The sequence below is a fragment of the Polypterus senegalus genome, chromosome 14 (assembly GCF_016835505.1).
Source record: "Polypterus senegalus isolate Bchr_013 chromosome 14, ASM1683550v1, whole genome shotgun sequence".
NCBI lineage: Eukaryota > Metazoa > Chordata > Cladistia > Polypteriformes > Polypteridae > Polypterus > Polypterus senegalus.
The window spans coordinates 99,997,536-100,011,014 of record NC_053167.1 but is presented as its reverse complement, the minus strand read 5'-3'; positions in this window follow the sequence as shown (position 1 = coordinate 100,011,014).

The window sequence follows — 13,479 nt, the reverse complement described above, 5'->3', positions numbered from 1 at the left end:
AAAGAACCGCCAAGCCAATTAAGGCTTACTCAATGCCAATTTTACGCTTACATATTAGCAATGAGGAATAATCTAGTATTTTGCACTCCAGTGGCAAACTATTCCAACAGTACGTTGTAGATGCATATGTTAAATTAGAGGGTGCACACCTCAACTGTCTCAGATTACATCAACAAGATCTGCCCGTGAAACAATACAATGTTTGAATATAGACGCACTGCCAGCAAACACTGAAAATAACAACGTACGTGTAGGCAAAATGATCATATTACCGTCCACATTTCCAGGAAGTTCAAGATACATGCAACAAAACTATCAGGATGCCATGGCCATAGTACGTAAATTTGGAAAGCCTGATTTATTTATCACTTTCACATGTAATCCTACTTGGCCAGAAATTCTACACGCACATTGCATCTTTCAAGAAGTATTTATTTCTTCTTACACCACCATATGCTAGAGCGGGCATTGGCTAGTTTTATGTAAACACATCGTTAAAACAGAAAAGTTTTTCATGTTTTAGTAATAACTAGCAAAATACCCGCGCTTCGCAGCGGAGAAGTAGTGTGTTAAAGAAGTTATGAAAAAGAAAAGGAAACATTTTAAAAATAACATAACCTGATTGTGAATGTAATTGTTTTGTCACTGTTATGAGTGTTGCTGTCATCAAGGATTTGATAATCATTATTTCTTTCAATCAGGTTCGTATTTGGAGGACGTGTTGTTTTGAAGTTACATTCTGTGTTTGTCAACCGTTGTAAAGATAACAGGTTTCATTCATCAAAGTGTTCACTACCCAAATTGCTACTCGTGAATGTAAGATGTTTAACAGGCATTTCCAGTATTAACTTGTGGATTTTCCTGCAAATATTTAGCGGCAGTGTGTCTATGAACTTGTGGAATCTCTTGCGAGTATTTAGCGACAGCATCTTGTAACAGTTGTCACAAAATTTTTTATTGTGCGCCTTTAACTGTTTCTGCCGCGTGCTTCCTTTTAGAGATTATGTCCCAGTAATTAACCGTCTGTGTGATATCTGTTTAAGAAGAATTGGGGGCAAACTACTCCTGTGGGTCCTTGCTAAATTTTCCATGGTGTGACGTAAGGGGAACTGACTGTAAAAAGGCAAGGAGGCGCGTATTTTGAACGAAAAGGGAGAAGACAGTGAAGGAGCGGAAAAGTGAGAAGGAAAACTGTTTAAATAAAGAGCTAGGAAGGTGAATGGAAAGAAGCAGCCAGCGGTAAAGCAAGGAAGACTCCGTAATAAGGATGGTTGGGTGCACGTAGAAGGTGTAACAATAAGATTGTTAAGCCTTATGATAATGTTCCCTCACGGAGGGTTTAGAGAGACTCACTGGGAGAAGTATAGAATAGGGAAGCCCGTGTGACTGTTCTGCTGTTCTCCTTCGACAGTTCTGTGGCTCTGCATATTTGTATGTACCTCTCTAAAGTCAGTTTGTCTTCTCTCAGTAATCTTTGTTGCAAACTTGCATCACTAGTTCCGCACACAATTTGGTCACATATAAGGGAACTTTTAATCTCCCCGAAATTGCATGTGCCTGCTAACAATCTCAGATCTGTGACATACTTGTCTATATTTTCTCCCCTTGCCTGATTTCTTGAAAAAAAATCTGAACATCTCTACAGTTTCGTTTATTTTCGGGTTGTAATGTTCATCAAATTTACGTATCATCAAGCTCATGGTTAACTCATCAGGTCTTACATCACTGGTCAGCGCCTGACACAATTTTCTGCCGCTCTCTCCAATAAGATAACAGAATAATCTGACCTTAGTGTTTTCTGGCATTGCAAGTTCTGTGTATAATCTGAACTCATCCTTCCATGTTCTCCATGACTTCGCCAGGTCTTTAGCATGGAGGGCTTTATACCCTGTGTATTCTCATTAAACTTGTATCTCGCGAATATCTCGTGCGATCTTGCGATGTCCACGGCTTTATTTCATTTTAGCTCAGACCCGGTACTTAAAAGTTTCTCTCGCACTTTCGCGGAGTTTGAGCCAAACACTATTCTATCCCTGACCATTTCATCTTCGTTTGCATAAGCACAGCCCTTCACCAGCAATTTTAACTCCATTAGAAAGTGATCAAAAGTCTTGTTTATACCCTGCATCCTCTCAGTAAACTTGTATCTCGCGAATATTGTATTCGTCTTAGGCATGACAAACGCCAGCGGAGCGTGTCTATGAACTTAATTTAAACTTAAGCTTTACACGGTGCTCTCCTATTCGTTTGCATAAGCACAGTCCTTCACCAGCAATTTTAACTCCATTACAGCAATTTTAACTCTCTTACAAAGTGATCAAAAGTCTTGTTTACACCCTGCGTCTTCTCATTAAACTAGTATCTCGCGAATATCATATTCGCCGTAGGCATGATAAACACCAGCGGCAGCGTGTCTATGAACTTAATTTAAACTTAAGGTTTACACCGTGCTTTGTTTCCGCAGTAGCTGCACTTATGAATATGCTTGTATGTGTCACTCGCTTCATATTCTTTTGCTGCCTTCTCAATTGTGTAATGCGTTTTTTGAAAAGGTTTCATTCATCGAAGTGATCACTACCCAAATCGGTACTCGTGAATCTAAGATGTTTAATAGGCATTCCCGGTATTAAGTTGTGGATTTGCCTGCGAATATTTAGCGGCAGCGTGTCTATGAACGTAATTTAAACTTAAGCTTTACTCCTTGCTTTCCTATTGATATGTGTACAAAGGCTTGTTCAGTGTCAGAGGGTTTCCGCAGTAGCTGCACTTATGAATATGCTAAGCACAGTCCTTCACCCGTGAATATTTACCTTATATGGGCAGGCACTCAATTACGTGGGAGGCGTGATGATGCGGGACGCAATTCCGCCTCACACGGCGACCGAGCAGCAGGCTATGGCCGTATATATGGACGAAAGTAAGTTCCAGTTATGACCGTTACGTGTAGAATTTCGAAATGAAACCTGCCTAACTTTTGTAAGTAAGCTGTAAGGAATGAGCCTGCCAAATTTCAGCCTTCCACCTACACGGGAAGTTGGAGAATTAGTGATGAGTCAGTGAGTGAGTGAGTGAGTCAGTGAGTTAGTGAGTGAGTCAGTCAGTCAGTCAGTCAGTCAGTCAGTCAGTCAGTCAGTGAGGGCTTTGCCTTTTATTAGTATAGATTGACAAAATGTAGACTTGAAGTGTGTAATGTGTGAAGCCTGAATTCCAAATATTAAATAAACACTTTCACGAAAGGTACAAATATAACAGAACAAATGCACTTCTATTCAAGAATATAATTGCAGAAAATGAACCCGCGTTAGGGTGTGACATTGACACGCATTTACTACGACTGCTTTGGTGGTGCAACGGTATCAACGGTTAATCAAAACTTCATGGGTTCGACCCCAGAGTCAGTTTTGAGAAGTGAGCTGCTCTTATTCTTACTACAGTCAACCCTCGTTTATCGCGGTTAATCCGTTCCAGACTCTGCCGCGATAAATGAATTTCCAGCAGTAGAAACCATATGTTTGTATGGGTATTTTTATATATTTTAAGCCCTTATAAACTCTCCCACACTGTTAACATTATTAGAGCCCTCTAGACATGAAATAACACCCTTTAGTCAAACGTTTAAACTGTGCTTCATTACAAGACAGAGATGGCAGTTCTTTCTCACAATTAAAAGAATGCAAACATATCTTATCTTCAAAGGAGCACAATCAAAAAATCAATACGTACTTTTAAGTATACAGACGCACCGATAAAGCGGCATTTTGTAGAGGGCGTCCTATCTTCTAGGCAAACAGCTACTGTGTAAACAGCCCCTCTGCTCACACCACCTCCGTCAGGCAGAGACAGAGAGAAGCAAACAAAACAAGCGCCACGCTGGAAGCATATCTTTTAGCATTGAGGAGTTTTAGTTAATATGTAATACATGCTCTGATTGGTACCTTCTAAGCCATCCGCCAATAGCGTCTCTTGTATGAAATCAACTGGGCTAACAAACTGAGGAAGCATGTAGCATAAATTAAAAGACACATTGTCCGCAGAAAGCGGCGAACCAGCGAAAAATCCGTGATATATATTTAGATGTGCTTACATTTAAAATCCACGATAGAGTGAAGCCGCGAAAGTCGAAGCGCGATATAGCGAGGATTACTGTATTTTAGAATAAAACATACATATGATTTCAGTCTGTAACTGCGGTGTAAATTTATGATATTTGTAAAGGTTAGCTTTGTTGTTTTTATTCAGTTTTATTCTCTCAGTCGTGTTCACGATCCCCATCTGATACTGCTGTTTTCACATAAAGATGCACTATAACAAAGGTCAACTCAGATCATGTACTTTGTATATGTACAGGAAGCTCTGCAGTCTACTTGTGACTTTACGCTGTAGGAAGCAAGTAAATAAATAAAGGTAAATAAGTAAATAACATTCGATCTGGCTGTTATAAACAAAGTACAGCAACGGCAGCTTCCACCTTCAGCTATAGACTCTCCACTCTAGTGTTTAGATCTGGGCGGTGCATGTGCCCAAAACATTAACATTTATTTGTTACTTACATAAAAGCCAGATTGAATGTTATTTACCTTTATTTACTTACTTCCTACAGCGTAAAGTCACAAGTAGACTGCAGAGCTTCCTGTGCTTGATGAACACAGACATGCTCAAAAATATGTGTAATGCCACGAAAAGTGCCTGCTGACACTTTAGTACGCAAGCAATGATGCGAGAATGCAGTCAGACTTCTTTTTGGGCACATACACTGTCTAGATCTAAACACTTGCGTGGAGAGTCGCTTGCGTACTGAAGAGTCCATAGCTGAAGGTGGAAGCTGCTGTGGCTGTACTTTGTATATAAGAGCCAGATCGAATGTTATTTACTTATTTACCTTTATTTATTTACTTACTTCCTACAGCGTAAAGTCACAAGTAGACTGCAGAGCTTCCCATGTACGTATACAAAGTACAGTGACGGCAAAAGTGCATTCTTTATTCAATGTAGAACCGTCATCATGATCTGAGTTCACCTTTGTTATAGTGCATCTTTATGTGAAAACAGCAGTATCAGATGGGGGGATCGTGAACACGACTGAGAGAATAAAACTGAATAAAAAAAAAAGCTAACCTTTACAAATATCATAAATATTCACCGGCAGTCAAAGACTGAAATCAAATGTATGTTTTTATTCTAAAATAGTAAGAATAAGAGCAGCTCACTTCTCAAAACGGAGTTGCCCATTCTCGAGTTTTGAAGTTTTGATTATCAGTCAACAGTTGATACCGTTGCGCCACCGAAGCGGTCGTAGTAAATGCATGTCAATGTCGCACCCTAATGCGGGTTCTTTTTCTGCAGTTATATTCTTAAATAGAAGCGCATTTGTTCTGTTATATTTGTACCTTTTGTGAAAATGTTTATTTAATATTTGGAATTTAGGCTTCACACATTATACACTTCATGTCTACATTTTTCCAATTATTACTAAAATATGAAAAACGTTTCTGTTTTAACGATGTGTTTACATAGAATGTTGTAGACACGGAACACACATGAAATGCAAGTGTTTCAAATAATGGTACAGTATTTATAAAAGGTGTCATTTTGCTTGACTTCTCACTCTATACAACTCTAAGCAACTGACACGCAGGTAAACAGACTTGAGCTGAGAAAACTGTGCTGCTGTCGGTGGATGTGATAGCAGGCTGCTTGCTGCTTATCAACACATTTACAGGACAAAAGACGCTGATGGAGAGGTGCGATGCGATTTAAGGTGGGACAGATCTATGAGTTTTTTCGTAGGCTCTGGTAATTCTAGTGTTAAATCATAAATATTGTGTTTTTCCTACTAATCATAAGGCCACTGTCTTCCATAGCTGTTCTCCACTTCTGTTTCCTTTCCAAATATTCTTAGAGGTGCCACATTGCAAATGTCATCCACAGATAGTAAAGACCATAGCGCCTTGGCTATCTTTCCTCTAGCAATAAACTCCATAGCTACAGCAAAAACATATAAACTTAATGCAAATTCTTATGTAACCCAACACAACTTTTCTAGCAACAACTTGGTTCTAACTTGTTAGGTGTGTACTATCTAACAGTAAATGCAGTCACAAATTGTTTGAGCAGTCAGTGTTGTACAAAATTGTTAACCTATCATAATGGCATATAGAAAGTGTAATGATAACGGAGAGATGGAGAGCTCTGAAGCATACTGTGGATGGACACCCTCCATAATATATGACATCAAACTGGTTATGCATTAATGCATTAATAAACTCTGAATGTAGGATCATGTGAAAAAGTAAATTATATAAACACTTCAAAGCCCAGAGTTACTGCCTTTTTTCCTGACTAATTATGAATATGTATGGTCAGTCAGTTTTGATGTTGTACAACATCAGCCATTGACCTTTACATTAACAGTACAACTGAATTTTCAGATATTCTTATAATTATAGCTCATGCTGCTCAAGCAAGTTGCTCAGGATGACAAAGTAAGCCAATGGTTGAATGGTTGTGCTTCATTAAAATTAGAAATCCCATTAGCATTTTTTGAAGGATTTTCAAACCCTTACTGCCCTCATTACCCTTCTTTTTCCTTCTCATTTTAGACTTCCAGCTTGGATAAGAAATCACGCGATTATCACCTACAATGTCAGGGGATTTGTTAGGTCTAGTTCTATGTTTACTCTCTTGGCATTTAATCTAAAAATGATAGGTAATACACAGGCAAAAAATAACAGTCCCAGCATCTTTGGGAATTGTCAAAGCTTCAAATTAGGCCTGTGGGGTTTCACTTTGCCTTGTTTAGAAATGTGATTACATCATATGAATGCAAGTAGTTGCTTGAAACGGAAAGCATGTTTTAAAAATAGATCCAAGTGTTTTCAGAGGCAAATACCAAAAAGGCAGCTTGCAAAGATCTCCTCTACACCTGAAGGCTTCTGATATTTCAGGCCTGGTAATTTTTCATGTTTGCTTTAATTAAACAATACAAAGCAAGTTTGTAATTAACTCTAATTATGGAGCTCAGCCAGCCTGTTGCGCCATTGCAGGGTGTGTGCCAACAGTTGTACTCATATTATGAAATTTAATGAAGCCATTTATGGAAGCTGTTTACTATGATTCTTCCATTATATTGTCAAGATCCTGTGTACCCACCACCCCCTAAGCTCCCCTCCAAAAACAAAGAGTAGACTCAAGGCTACATCTACACTACCATGTTTTCATTTTTTTTTTCAAACCTGGTGTGCAAATAAAAGCATAGCGTTTGTGAACAATTGGGATGATTTGTGGGAAAGGCCTGGAGTTTTCAAAAGAGATGGTCTTCATCCTAACTGGAGGGGATCTTATGTATTATCCCAAAATATGGCAGCAAAACTGCCTGGTTGACTGATTATAGCACCATCCAGGCCGCAGTCATGTGATGTTAAATCACAGGCTGTTGTTTATCCCACTTGTTACCCATAATCCCTGTTGTGGGGCATCCAGTAAATTTAGTCTTGATGCAAACCTTAAATTACCTGATAACCAAAAAATAAGGCGTATAATTACACCAAGGGATAAAACCAGACCCTCCACCAGGGGTATCTGTAATAGAAATTTACTTCAAATTAAAACAAAAATATATCACTCAGTTCAGAAAGAATGGATTAAAACATGTTCAGTTTTAAATGCTGCTTATTGAACATTCGCTCTCTTGGCAGTAAAGCTGTTTTGGTAAATGATATTATATTAAGTACAAAATCTGATCTGTGTCTTCTCACTGAAACCTGGCTTAGTAAATGTGACACTGTTCCCTAGCTGAGGCGTCACCAGATGGATACTTGTTCCTTCATAAGTCTAGAGATTCTGGTCGAGGAGGAGGCCTTGGAATAATTCATTGTAACAAAATGCAAATCACGTCTAAAAATTTAGGCAACTTTACATCCTTTGAGGCATTCATTTTAAATATTAAAACAGATTCCAACACAATTATAGTGCTAGTCTACAGACCACCAGGGACATATTAATTGATCATGACTGAATTTAGCAACCTTTTATCTGATTTGGCTATACATTATGATCACGTAGTACTGATGGGGATTTTAATGTATACATTGATGTGGAAACTGACACTTTTAGCAAATGTTTTACTTATTTGTTAAATTTAGTAGGATTTTGTCAAAATGTCAAAGGTCCAACTCATAATCATAACCACACAATTGGATTTAATTATAACTTACAAAGTTGAAATTCAAAATTTAAATATTACTCCATTAAAGTTATTTCCGATCACTACTTAATTACGTTTAATTTAGTCCTGACCTTGACAACACACTCACAGATTAAAACAAAGACAGTGCGACATCTAGATTGTAATTCTGCTTCAAAATTTGTAGATACTTTGAGTAAGTCGAGTGTAATTGTGGAAAACCATTTAGATCAGTTAACATCAAATGTAAACGTGGAAAACAATTTAGATCAGCTAACATCACATTATAATGTGACCTTGAGAAATGCTCTGGACACAGTGGCTCCCCTTAAAACAAAAGTGATCAAAGCACATAGAAACTCTCCCTGGTTTAATGAAAACACTCGAGCTCTTAAATTAGAGTGTCGAAAACTGAACTGCAGATGGAGAACAACAAAGCTACATGCCTTTCAAATTGTATGGACAGAGTGTATTAAAAAATATAAAAAGCTCTCTTTAGAGCTTGCTCAGAATACTACTCTTACAATAATAGATAGCAATAACAAAAATCCTCGGGTACTGTTTAGAACAGTGGCTAAATTAACAAATGAAAATTCAGATCTACAGTGCAAAACACCAACAGATATTAGCAGTACAGACTTTATGAACTTCTTCAATGAGAAAATTAAAAAATATAAGATCCCAGATCTCAGCATCACGGTACAAACCAAATACAGTACTAGCTTAACAGACCCTGTCTTACATTGAATTCAGCACTTTAGTAATTTTAATCCTGTAACTGAGCAGGAAGTCTTAACTTTAATTTCTAAAAATAAAGCCCACTGTTTGTTCCCTAGATCCAGTGCCAACAAACTAGTAAAAGTTCAATGGATGTTCTTGCAGTGCCTATTCTAAACATTATCAGAATAGTAATCCTCCTCAATCGCGGGGGTTGCGTTCCAGAACGCCACGACAGGTGAAAATCTCGGAAGTAGAAACCATATGTTTGTATGGTTATTTTTATATATTTTAAGCCCTTATAAACTCTCCCACACTGTTTATAAATATTCCCCGCACAGTTATACAGCATAAACCCTTTGTATTCTCTTAGATATTAGGTAAGATTCATTGAAATTATGTATGTAAACACACTGTTTATATACAGTAAAACCTTATTATTATTTTATAGATATTGAGCATCTCTGATATCACATATGTTACAGACATTACGATAGACAGGCCACCAGCAATATATACGTACAATGCAATAAAAATTGTATACAGTAAATGTGTGTACAGTGACATTAAACGTCGTACATGTACTAAGTACTGTAAGTAGAAAATTAATTATGGTTACTCACCAACAATGACACAACGATTTGTCTGATAACGATGAGTTTAATATTACTGCACAACAAAGGAGAGCGTTACAGCTCTTCAAAGGGAGCCTCTTCAGGTGACTGTGTAGCACCGCCGTTGTTCTTCTTCCGGCAGTCTTCAATCCAAATCCCTAAAGCAGATTCCATTCAGACTACCGCCATATTACGCCCATTTACAACTCGTTTTGCGCCCTGGTTAAAGGACACTGCAGCCATAGATGTTATATTCTTTCCTCCTTTTAAATAAAAAGAATCATGGACTCATTGATGCCATAATGGCGTCCTACAGCAGTGTAGCTTTTCCTTCCTTTAACATATCCAAAACTGTTACCTTTCGCAATCGTTAGCATCTTCCGTATGCTTGGGCACGGCCCCCTAAAGCAGTAGCAGGAGCAGATCATTGTGGAGCCATAACGGCGGGCTTGACTACGCACAAAGATAAACACAAAAGAGCACAAACGTTAACTCTTTACACAGTGAAACGCTGCTTATGCTGAATGAACGACACAAGACTTCCTGGTTAACGCCGCAGAATCGAATTCGCACTGGCCACTGAGCCAGTCAGCACACAGGAACTTAACTGCGTGCTCTGACTGGTTAGCTTCTCAGCCATCTGCCAATAGCATCCCTTGTATGAAATCAACTGGGCAAACCAACTGAGGAAGCAAATACCGAAGTAAAACACCCATTGTCCGTAGAACCCATGAAGCAGCGAAAACACCGCTGCTATATATTTAGATATGCTTACATATAAAATCCGCGATAGAGTGAAGTCAGCGAAAGTCGGCGATATAGCGAGGGATTACTGTAGTTCATTATTGCATGGCACAGTACCTGATGCACTAAAAGTGTCAGTCATTAAACCATTACTTAAAAAGTCAGACCTAGACCCACACATACTAAATAATTATAGGCCTATTTCAAGTTTACCCTTTCTCTCTAAAATACTAGAAAAAGTAGTCGCCAATCAGCTTCAGTCACGCCTTATGCATTACAGTTTATTTGAGAAATTCCAGTCTGGTTTCCGCACTGGTCATAGTACAGAAACAGCACTAACGCTGGTGGTAAATGACATTCTGATATCCTCTGATGAAGGAAACTCCACTGTAATTATGTTGTTAGACTTAAGTGCAGCATTTGACACCATTGACCATTCTATTTTATTGCACAGGCTAGAAAATGATGTTGGGCCTACAGGCACTGTACTTGATTGGTTTAGTTCTTATTTATCAAATCGATTCCAATATGTACAGAAATATGCTGACAGTACTCCATCATTATACACAGAAGTGAGATATGGTGTCCTGCAGGGCTCAGTACTGGGACCTTTACTGTTTTCACTTTACATGCTTCCACTGTGATCTCTCATTAGGAAACATCATGTTAATTTTCACTTGTATGCAGATGACACCCAGTTATACCTTTCATTTAGAGCAAATAAAGTTTCTCCGATGTTGTCTTTAATTAGTTGTGTTAGTGAATTAAAGGAGTGGATGGATGAGAACTACTTGTCTTTAAAGCAGATAAAACAGAGATGTTAATTGTTGGAGGGAATGGCGCTGATCACAACAGTATTCTGTCATCATTTAACTCAGTTGGAATCCCATTAATTTTACTGAATCAGCCCGCAATCTAGGAGTTATCTTTGACTCTAGCAGGTCATTTAAAGCACATATTACAAAGTTGTCCAAAACATGTTTCTTCCATCTTACAAATGTTGGGAAATTAAGGCGCTTTCTAAATAAACAGGATTCTGAGAAATTAATTCATGCATTTATTTCTAGTAGGATTGACTACTGCAATGCGGTGTTCACTGGATGCTCAAACTATTCTTTATACAGATTTCACTTAATTTAAAATACTGCTGCAAGAATTACTACAAGAACAAGAAAATTCAAATATATAACTGCAGTTTTAAATCCTTACACTGGATCCCGTTAAGTTTAGGGCAGATTTCAAAATCCTCCTTTTAACATATAAAGCATTAAATGGCCAAGTTCCAGCTTACTTGCCTGAAGTTATCATGACTTAAAACCAGAGCGCACAATAAGATCTCAAGATGCCGGTCTGCTTATGATTCCAAGGATTAATAAAATAACAGTGGGAGGTCGTGCTTTTAGTTACAGGGTCCCTAAACTGTGGAATGGTCTGCCTGCTACTATAAGAGATGCCTCTTCAGTCTCAGCTTTTAAATCCCGGCTGAAGACTCACTACTTCAGTTTAGCATATCCTGACTAGAGCTGCTGATTAACTGTACATACTGCCTCTAAGTTGTTAGTCAATAGCACTAAAACATAAGTAACGGATAGTTATAATTTGATACTAACCCTCACCTATTCTGTTTCTCTCTCTCTGTACTCAAATGTGGTACTTGGTGCCACGCCCACCTGCCAAGTTGTTTTGCCTGCCTAAGGTAAAGTCATCCCTGATGGAGGATCACAGGAATCGTGGGAAAGAGGGGTCCTTTCATCAGATTAGTGCTATTTCAGCTGTGGAATGGAAAATTGGGGAAGGCAGCTTGATGGATGAGGTCTCTAGGACTCTAAATAAATCCAAATCATATTATGTGATGTCATCTACTGTTAAATTCTGCTCCGTATTTGTAAAATTTTTATTTTTATACTGTATTGAGGATTTGTTCTGTTCTGTGTATTGTGTTGTATTGACCCCGTTCTTTTTGATACCCACTGCACGTCCAACTTACCTGGAAAGGGTCTCTCTTGAACTGCCTTTCCCAAGGTTTCTTCCATTTTTCCCTACAATGGTTTTTTGGGAGTTTTTCCTTGTCTTCTTAGAGAGTCAAGGCTGGAGGGCTGTCAAGAGGCAGGGCATGTTAAAGCCCATTACGGCTCTCCTTGTGTTGTTTTGGGCTATACAAAAAATAAATTGTATTGTATTGTATTGTATTTAAAAATGAAAACAAACTCTGTTATGCAAGAGTTTTGACAATTTTTCTGAAAGTACCACTGGCCACACTAAAATGACCAAAAATGAATATGACATAGATGTTCACCTATACTAGGCATTTGGACATCAGTGAAAAAATCCTTAAAGGGATGGTAACACTACCAGCCCCGGATTTATCACAAAACTGTAAATACCAGTCAATTATTTGCCTTTTGTTCATGTATGGCACATTCAAACTGTACAAAATGCAATTCAAATGCACACAGTTAAGCAACACAACCAGCGCAATGGAAAGCAAATCTTCTGTGTCTGCTATGTGAGAATATGATTTTTTTATCCTCTGCAGGTTAACCAATCAGGGAATTAAATGTTGTAATGAACAGGATCCAATCAGGGTAAATCCAAGACAGTCTGCATTTTCAAATGTCTGATTTTTTCACCCATTGACACTGCAATGCCGAACTGACATTTTCAGAAGTTTGCGGCACTGGTTTCAGGAGGTGAAAACTCCTGGATAGTGCGGAATAAAGGTGAAAATGGAGACAAATGTCATGTTTTTAAATGAAATTGTAGCAGTGTGGATGTGGCCTCAGATTGTATTGTTTTTACAGTTCATTTGTGAAGCACAAACTCTGAAATGATCTGCCTTCCAGCATTACTTTAGCATAGCATGCTCATGTTGGAGTTGCTGGTAAGGGTTTTTCTGATTGCAATCCTTCATTATTTTCAGTTACTTTTAGTATTTCTTTTTCATTTGCCATTACTGTTTTCTATTTTCTTTCTTTTCTAGGTGTCCATAAGGCACTTGATCTACCTTATAGTGGATGTGTTGTTACAAATGGCTTCTGTTGAAAAAAATGGTCACATGTCAATGGAGGTTCCTTTTCAGAAGGCAGCTGAACTGACAATTGAAATCTGGGTTCAAAACCATCCTGAATATATGCATGTGCTGCATATGTACATTTCTGTATACACTGAATGATATTTCTCATTTTGCTTCAATATATTTTGTGTTTAAATGCATTTCTTTTT